At 35.9% G+C, this 9,257-nt stretch overlaps 2 pseudogenes; both read left to right on the top strand.

Annotated features, from left to right (window-relative positions):
- Nucleotides 1–2,853: 2,853 nt before the first annotated feature.
- On the top strand, nucleotides 2,854–5,342 carry LOC116803455 (annotated as a pseudogene).
- A 689-nt stretch (nucleotides 5,343–6,031) lies between these two features.
- Nucleotides 6,032–8,401, top strand: LOC116803454 (annotated as a pseudogene).
- Nucleotides 8,402–9,257: the final 856 nt, after the last annotated feature.

The raw sequence follows: 9,257 nt of genomic DNA, 5'->3' as shown, positions 1-9,257 counted from the left end.
TAACCAATGCGAAGAAAATTATCATTCTTATGAGCTTGAGGTTCTTGCAGTTATCGGTGCATTAATGAAGTGGCGTGTGTATGTGTTAGGTTTAAATTTAAAATTGTGACTGAATGCAACGCGTTCACTATGACCATGAAGAAGAAGGACGTTCCTATGAGGGTAGCTAGTGGGCATTATACCTTCAAGACTTTGATTATCAAATAGAACATCGCTCAGGGACGAGAATGAGACATGTTGATGCGTTGAGTAGAGTATCATGTTTTATGCTGAGCGATACTTTTGTACATCGCTTGAAACAAGCACAATTACTCGATGAATGGACGAAAGTAGTGAGAAGCATTGAAGAAAACAAAGGGTATGAAGATTTTTATACAGAAAACCAAATACTTTTTAAAGATCCTAATCGCGAGCTTGTTGTTGTACCGTCACAGATGGAAAATCTGTAAAAATCACAATTGTTCATAAGCATGGAATTTTGCTGGGAAGAAAACGCAAGATTTAGTTGAGAAATCTTACTTCATACCAAAACTTAAAGAAAAGGTTGTTCGTGTGTGGACAGTTGTGTGGATGTATTTTATTTATTTCGAAAACTTGGAAGAAAGAAGGTTTCTTGACCCCGATTGAAAAGGGAGATAACCGTTGTTGACGTATCACATTGACCATGTTGGGCCAATGAGATGACGAGCAAGCCTACCACACATTTTATCTATAGTCGGCGGTTTTTCTAAATTTGTATGGTTGTATCCCATCCGTAGCACAGAAGCAAAGGAAGTTATAAGTTGTCTAGAGCGTGAGGCTACTAATTTGGAATCCTTACGTATTATTCTGATAGGGGAACTGCGTTCACTGCACAGACATTTAAGTTGTATTGTCAGGAGCAGAAAATTCAGCATCTCGTGATTACAACAGTGTACCACGTGGAAAGGTCAGGTTGAGAGAATTCATAAGACAGTAGTGTTGATGCTGTCGAAGTTAAGTCATGGGAGTGCAGGAGACTGGTATAAGCATTTCAGTAAAGTGCAGCAAATAATCAATAGTACACCGCCTAGAAGCACTTTAGTGTCGCCTTTTAAAATCTTGACTGCACTGAAATGCGTCTTCCGAATGATCTAGAGCTTAATTTGTTGATAATGGAATCCTTAGTGAATTATTTGGATGAGGAGAGAGAGCTGGTGCGCTTCCGAGAGCATCCGAAAACATAAAACAGTTGCAGACAGAAAATAAAAGGGTTTTCGATTTAAAGCGCAAAGGTGAAAAAATTTATAAAATAGATGATTTAGTCAGTACGGAACTGGGTTAAAGTTGAAAGGAGAATTTCTAGGATCTTCCAAAGTTGTTAAGATAAACAAGCACGGAAGGTATGACGTAGAAAAACTCGGAGACGGCGATGGACCTTTTAAGACATCGACAGTCGCAGAATATATGAAGCCGTGGGGAAATTCATTCGGGTCGAATGATGTATCAGGAGGCCGATTGTGGGAAATGAACCAGATCAGGGAACTAAAATGAACTATGAAACAGAGAGAAGAGAGTAACGCGCAGGGCAACGCTTATTAACGGAAAAAAAAAGAAGCAGTTGGAGTAGAATGGTGAACGAGTGCAGTCACGAGTTTTTCAATCACGCTATATACTTATGCAACTACAGCTAAACAATTGTCATCAAACAATTAAATAATAATAAGCAAGAACTATTGTCATTAAACAATATAAAGTGTACTAAAAACAATTTCATTAAACAATAAAGTAACACTATACAGTAAACTTACTACATTTATATGTCCTTCGAGTATTGCAACAAACCGGCTTTAATTGAATATAAACTCGGTTATATACCGAAAATTTCAAAAAATTGAGGAGCGCTGCATATAGGCAACTTTAAGAAAACGCATTAAGAGAAATTAAAATTTATTAGTGCCGCAAAAGAATTCAATCAGAGCATTCGTTCTACAACAAATAAAAAATCTTTTCATATTCTTTTTTAATAAAATTGAACACGAAAACAAAAAAGAACACTCAAGTATGAGTCACGCCCACTCTGTTCAAAACTTTTTAATTTGTTTCTCATTTACCCGTCTTTCCGTACGTCCGTTTCTTTTTCGAATTTTTTTTTTATTGTGTTAAGAAGAAGAGCAATAGGAGGGGGAGTTGCATTCGAGATGTTAGTGAGGACGTATGTAAGCTGGATGGGTTATATTATTCTTTTAATTTGAACATGTCTGAGCTAGCCGCATCGACTTGTAGTTTGTAATACGTAAAAAAACAGTTCGTTAACAAAAGTTCGCGCCAAGCCGCAAATGCATTACTTTCCGCCATAGCAATGCTCTTCTCAAAAATCTGGACGCTTAGTCTAGGAATGAGAAGACACTGTCCGAAACTATGAAACGGGTCTTTAGACCGATTATATCGCAGGACACCAACTGATTCTCGTATTGATTCTTATTCGACTTACTTACTGTTCTAACTACTGTTTTGAGCTACGCTTGCGCCGGTAAGTTTCGAATATCAAGGAAGACGAACGGTGACGAGGGAACGACGCTGAACAGTAGACGGCAAAGAACGCCGAAGACCGCATCAAGAGCTGTTAATATGCCTAATATCTTCCGGAAAAGGCAAACATTCATAACTTACTTATTATTTATTTATTTATTATTTATTATTTCGTAGGGAGAAGAAATCGATAGTGTGTTACAGCACGTGTGCTTGACTGCGACAGCTTTGGAACCAAAATTCAATAGATCCAGCTTTATAGCAACCAAAAAAGATCGTGTGCAAAAATTTTTCCTATTACTTCAGTTTTATTATTTGCTTGCAAATAGTGTTTCTATAAACTGTAGTTCTGCAGATCCTCTTATGTTTCAGCAGGTAGGCATTTGTGTGTAATTTCTAGCTCCTCTTAACTGATTCCAACGAAATGATATGTTTCTAAACAAGATTTTAAAATTCTTCGTACACTTTTTTATAGATATGCGATCAATTTTTTGTATGTGACGACGTTACAGTAACTGTAGAGGTACGTCGATTGGAAATGGATGATTCAGATAACACTGTAAAAGAGGCCCTATCTCTGGCACGTCATTGGCTTGAATATGCAGATTGGCAAAAGGCTTTTTTATTATTGTATCAAGTAGCGAAGCTAATAAAGTCAAAAGGACGGCTTCTTAACTTTATTGATACAATTTACGTTTATGAACCACAAACAACACTCCAGCTCGCTCACCTCGTCGCCTTACAAAGAGGTGTTTGTCCTTGGAACCACTGATGACATGGAAGTTAATGTAGTTGCAAGAATGCTACAATTAATTTCCTCCACCTTTAGGTTAATAATTAATAGTAATGAACTTAATACTTTAATGGATAGTTATTATGAAACGATGGTGAATGAACTGTGCGATATTCTTAACAAATTGAATACAGAGTGGGAGTACATACCGAAATCTCAATGTCGTGCAGAATCTGAATCTAAACATTGATAACTTCAGAAATAGGCTTGAGCAAATGTCTGTTCTAAGACCTCAAGGTTTAGAGCATATTAATAACTGGTACATGCTCATTGGAAGTTAAGCAGCTGCCTATTTTATATGGGAATGGGCACAGCACGCCGTCTTCATCCTGAGCAAGGTCCAAAACTAATAGAGCGATCTACTTTTAGTATGCATACTCTTATTTTTACTGACAAACTTCTTAATGAATTAAAACGACGACTTCGAACTGACGAAGTGCTAATTTCTATACGAAGTCACAAGCAAAGTCAATACTGGTGGTATCCTGAGCAGGAGTCCCACACTCAAGTACTCGTAGTTAATGCATATACAATAAATAATATTTGGAAAAAATCTCAAGAGGTTGCCGAACCATTTCAATATATTTTAAAATTGAAAATGAATTTTTCGGAAGGTGATTCAATAAATGAGCCGTACCGACAGATCTCTAATCGTGGTATAGACTTTGATGACCCTGAGGAAGATATCGAAAATGTCATTCATGATTGTGTGTATACTCCTTTAGAAGTTCTTATGTATCGAACTGAACTACTTGGTCATTCAGTTCTCGGAGTTACTTTTACTCAAGCGGATATAGATTATTGCGTGCTAATACGAATGACTAATATACCAGAATTAAATGAAATGGAAAGAGAAAGCTCTACTTGTCTAGTGAGAGCTGGAGTCCTACAACCAACCACTTTGTTATTAAGGAATCGCTGCGATAAATCTCATCCTGTTTATATTTATCTTCGCCCTGCTAATATATCTGAACCTTGGAATAACTTTTTCCATTCTGGAGCTTTTTTTGCCTTCACCACTTACATACGTACTTGTCGAATTTGGAACTATGCCCGACCCGAACCGAGATGGCAAAACTTTGCTTGCATGCCTGAATTAAACAAAAGTATATACTTTGGAATACATTGTCGTTGTAATTATATTAGTGACTTTGATGCAGATGTTATGCCAATAATAGTAGTCCCAAATAATAATATTCAAATAATAATATTCTTTTTCTCTTTAGCTTCATTTGTAATAATATATATATTTTATAGCATGCAATCCGTTTCTGATTGGGATAAAAACTTATATACTGAACTATATCCAATAGGAGGAAAATGCTACCGAGGTGATCTTGTTTTAATGTGTACTTTCGGAGGAAGATATAACGCTGGTATATCAGCAAATATTATATTTGCCTTCAAATTTTCCAACCAAACAAGGGACATAATAATATATCAACACACAGTTTTTAAAACATTCAAAAGAAATAGTACAATATCTTTCCGACTACAAAATATACATTTCAGTATACCAACTGGAATTGCTATGTGGCACGATAATTCCGGAGTTTAACCACATTTTTTTTGTAGAAATCTTGTTCCATGCGATATGCATACTAATGAGGGCCAGTTATTTTCAATTCAGCAGTGGATTTAATTTTATAAAGTGTTAACAGTTTATAAAACGGCAAACGCATTTTCTCTGATAAATACCGATAATGGAAAAATTCATTCCGGTAAGCTTCGGTTCTTACACTCTATGGAAAATTTCATGGGAAACTGGTACTTATTTCAACCAATTATTGGACCATGGCGTTTTGGAACAGAGAGACTGGCCTTTTGCAAATGGGAAAGAAGTTGCATTTTTATAGGAAAACTTTTTATTGCTATAACATTTGTAGTACTATTTTTCGGACGCACAGAACCAATGGCATGCGATCCTAGTCCAAAAAAATATAATGACATCGATGTAGAACTTCTAGTACTATGCTTTAGCTGTTATGTAACCAATTGTATTGTACAAGCATCATTGGAAACAGCCTTCAGAGCGATTGGAGTATACGATTTTATTTAAATATAGGGTCATATATATTTCCCTTGAGTATTTTTTTATGTTTTCGGGTTGAGGTAAAATGATATGTTCCGCATCCACAATTTTATTTTCTTACTTTCTGTTATAATGCCTTAAGCTTATAGCACAGGAGCAAAGGAAGTTATAAGTTGTCTAGAGCGTCAGGCTACTAATTTTGGAAATCCTTTACGTATTATCTCTGATAGGGGAACTGCGTTCACTGCACAGCCATTTAGATGTTTTGTCAGGAGCAGAAAATTCAGCATCTAGTGATTACAACAGACCGCATCAAGAGCTGTTGATATGCCTAATATCTTCCGGAAAAGGCAAACAATCATAACTTACTTATTATTTATTTATTTATTATTTATTATTTCGTAGGGAGAAGAAATCGATAGTGTGTCACAGCACGTGTGCTTGACAGCGACAGCTTTGGAACCAAAATTCAATAGATCCAGCTTTATAGCAACCAAAAAAGATCGTGTGCAAAAATTTTTCCTATTACTTCAGTTTTATTATTTGCTCGCAAATAGTGTTTCTATAAACTGTAGATCTGCAGATCCTCTTATGTGTCAGCAGGTAGGCATTTGTGTGTAGTTTCTAGCTCCTCTTAACTGATTCCAACGAAATGATATGTTTCTAAACAAGATTTTAAAATTCTTCGTTTACTTTTTTATAGATATGCGATCATTTTTTTGTATGTGACGACGTTACAGTAACTGTAGAGGTACGTCGATTGGAAATGGATGATTCAGATAACACTGTAAAAGAGGCCCTATCTCTGGCACGTCATTGGCTTGAATATCCAGATTGGCAAAAGGCTTTTTTATTATTATATCAAGTAGCGAAGCTAATAAAGTCAAAAGGACGGCTTCTTAACTTTATTGATACAATTTACGTTTATGAACCACAAACAACAGTCCAGCTCGCTCACCTCGTTCGCCTTACAAAGACGGTTGTTTTGTCCTTGGAACCACTTGATGACATGGAAGACGATGGTGAATGAACTGTGCGATATTCTTAACAAATTGAATACAGAGTGGGAGTACATACCGAAATCTCAATGTCGTGCAGAATCTGAATCTTGCCTAAACATTGATAACTTCAGAAATAGGCTTGAGCAAATGTCTGTTCTAAGACCTCAAGGTTTAGAGCATATTAATAACTGGTACATGCTCATTGGAAGTTAAGCAGCTGCCTATTTTATATGGGAATGGGCACAGCACGCCGTCTTCATCCTGAGGAAGGTCCAAAACTAATAGAGCGATCTACTTTTAGTATGCGTATGGAAAGTTTTGACTTAGACCAAGATAGAAACATAGAATTTCAATCCGCGGATTCTATGCATACTCTTATTTTTACTGACAAACTTCTTAATGAATTAAAACGACCACTTCGAACTGACGAAGTGCTAATTTCTATACGAAGTCACAAGCAAAGTCAATACTGGTGGTATCCTGAGCAGGAGTCCCACACTCAAGTACTCGTAGTTAATGCATATACAATATATAATATTTGGAAAAAATCTCAAGAGGTTGCCGAACCATTTCAATATATTTTAAAATTGAAAATGAATTTTTCGGAAGGTGATTCAATAAATGAGCCGTACCGACAGATCTCTAATCGTGGTATAGACTTTGATGACCCTGAGGAAGATATCGAAAATGTCATTCATGATTGTGTGTATACTACTTTAGAAGTTCGTATGTATCGAACTGAACTATTTGGTCATTCAGTACTCGGAGTTACTTTTACTCAAGCGGATATAGATTATTGCGTGCTAATACGAATGACTAATATACCAGAATTAAATGAAATGGAAAGAGAAAGCTCTACATGTCTAGTGAGAGCTAGAGTCCTACAACCAACCACATTGTTATTAAGGAATTGCTGCGATAAATCTCAGCCTGTTTATATTTATCTTCGCGCTGCTAATATATCTGAACCTTGGAATAACTTTTTCCATTCTGGAGCTTTTTTTGCCTTCACCACCGATATACGTAGTTGTCGAATTTGGAACTATGCCCGACCCGAACCGAGATGTCAAAACTTTGCTTGCATGCCTGAATTAAACAAAAGTATATACTTTGGAATACATTGTCGTTGTAATTATATTAGTGACTTTGATGCAGATGGTATGCCAATAATTGTAGTCCCAATGAATTTAAAATGTCACCTGGAACGGCCTATAGTGGGCCAAAGTTATCAAATAATAATATTCTTTTTCTCTTTAGCTTCATTTGTAATAATATATATATTTTATAGCATGCAATCCGTTTCTGATTGGGATAAAAACTTACTGAACTATATCCAATAGGAGGAAAATGCTACCGAGGTGATCTTGTTTTAATGTGTACTTTCGGAGGAAGATATAACGCTGGTACATCAGCAAATATTATATTTGCCTTCAAATTTTCCAACCAAACACGGGACATAATAGTATATCAAGACCCAGTTTTTAAAACATTCAAAAGAAATAGTACAATATCTTTCCGACTACAAAATATACATTTCAGTATACCAACTGGAATTGCTATGTGGCACGATAATTCCGGAGTTTATCCACATTTTTTTTGTAGAAATCTTGTTCTATGCGATATGCATACTAAAGAGGGACAGTTATTTTCAATTCAGCAGTGGATTCAATGTTATAAAGTGTTAACAGTTTATAAAACGGCAAACGCATTTTCTCTGATAAATACCGATAATGGAAAAATTCATTCCGGTAAGCTTCGGTTCTTACACGCTATGGAAAATTTCATGGGAAACTGTACTTATTTCAACCAATTATTGGACCATGGCGTTTTGGAACAGAGAGACTGGCCTTTTGCAAATGGGAAAGAAGTTGCATTTTTATAGGAAAACTTTTTATTGCTATAACATTTGTAGTACTATTTTTCGGACGCACAGAACCAATGGCATGCGATCCTAGTCCAAAAAAATATAATGACATCGATGTAGAACTTCTAGTACTATGCTTTAGCTGTTATGTAACCAATTGTATTGTACAAGCATCATTGGAAACAGCCTTCAGAGCGATTGGAGTATACGATTTTATTTAAATATAGGGTCATATATATTTCCCTTGAGTATTTTTTTATGTTTTCGGGTTGAGGTAAAATGATATGTTCCGCATCCACAATTTTATTGTCTTACTTTCTGTTATAATGCCTTAAGCTTATATAAGTTTTAATCATCCTTGTTATTTGTTGAGCTACTACTTTATATGGGGGCGAAGATTAGCTTAGTTTTTCATCGTTGGTGTATAGCTGTTTATCGTAGTTCATTCCATATATATATAGTATACCTTTCTGGTCTTCTAAAATGATTGTTTAGCTATTGAGCTTTTTCAATAGCTGTTGCGAATAATAAAAAACCGAAGAAAGTTTGTTTTTATGACGACAGTTTTTATTTTGTGAATTTTTATTCTTTTACGATAGCGATAATTGAATGCGTAAGTTTGGTCTTTTCCGAAACACGAAGTATTGGCAACTGGCGGGCAGGCAGCCGAAATGCAGCGCCCAAGCTTAACGTAGGTAGCTAACAACAACAAACAAGGGATGAGCGCCGTACAGATAAATGCGTGCGAGAGCAGCGGTTTGCACTATGGGCATCGCAACTGCTACCACTGACTAATTTGGCTTAAATATTAACAAGTATGAGATTAGTCTACTGCACAGTTTTGGCGGCTGCATGACCCAACAATGATGAAATTTCGAGTTCACATTCACACTAGCTGAGTAACTTGTATCTGATACTCGAGGAACTCGAATATAGCATTCTCTCTTGTTTTTATGATCGTATTAATGCTTCTTAAATTTGAATTTCCTTAACTCCTTCCTATTCCTAAAATGCTTTTTATTTCTTTCAAATCTGCGATTTGTCGTTAAGTGTTAACGAGAACAGTAATACATTGAT

The sequence above is a fragment of the Drosophila sechellia genome, unplaced genomic scaffold (assembly GCF_004382195.2).
Source record: "Drosophila sechellia strain sech25 unplaced genomic scaffold, ASM438219v1 Y_35, whole genome shotgun sequence".
In the NCBI taxonomy this organism is placed as follows: domain Eukaryota; kingdom Metazoa; phylum Arthropoda; class Insecta; order Diptera; family Drosophilidae; genus Drosophila; species Drosophila sechellia.
The sequence above is the reverse complement of the archived record's forward strand: the minus strand, read 5'-3'. Positions and strand labels throughout refer to the sequence as shown.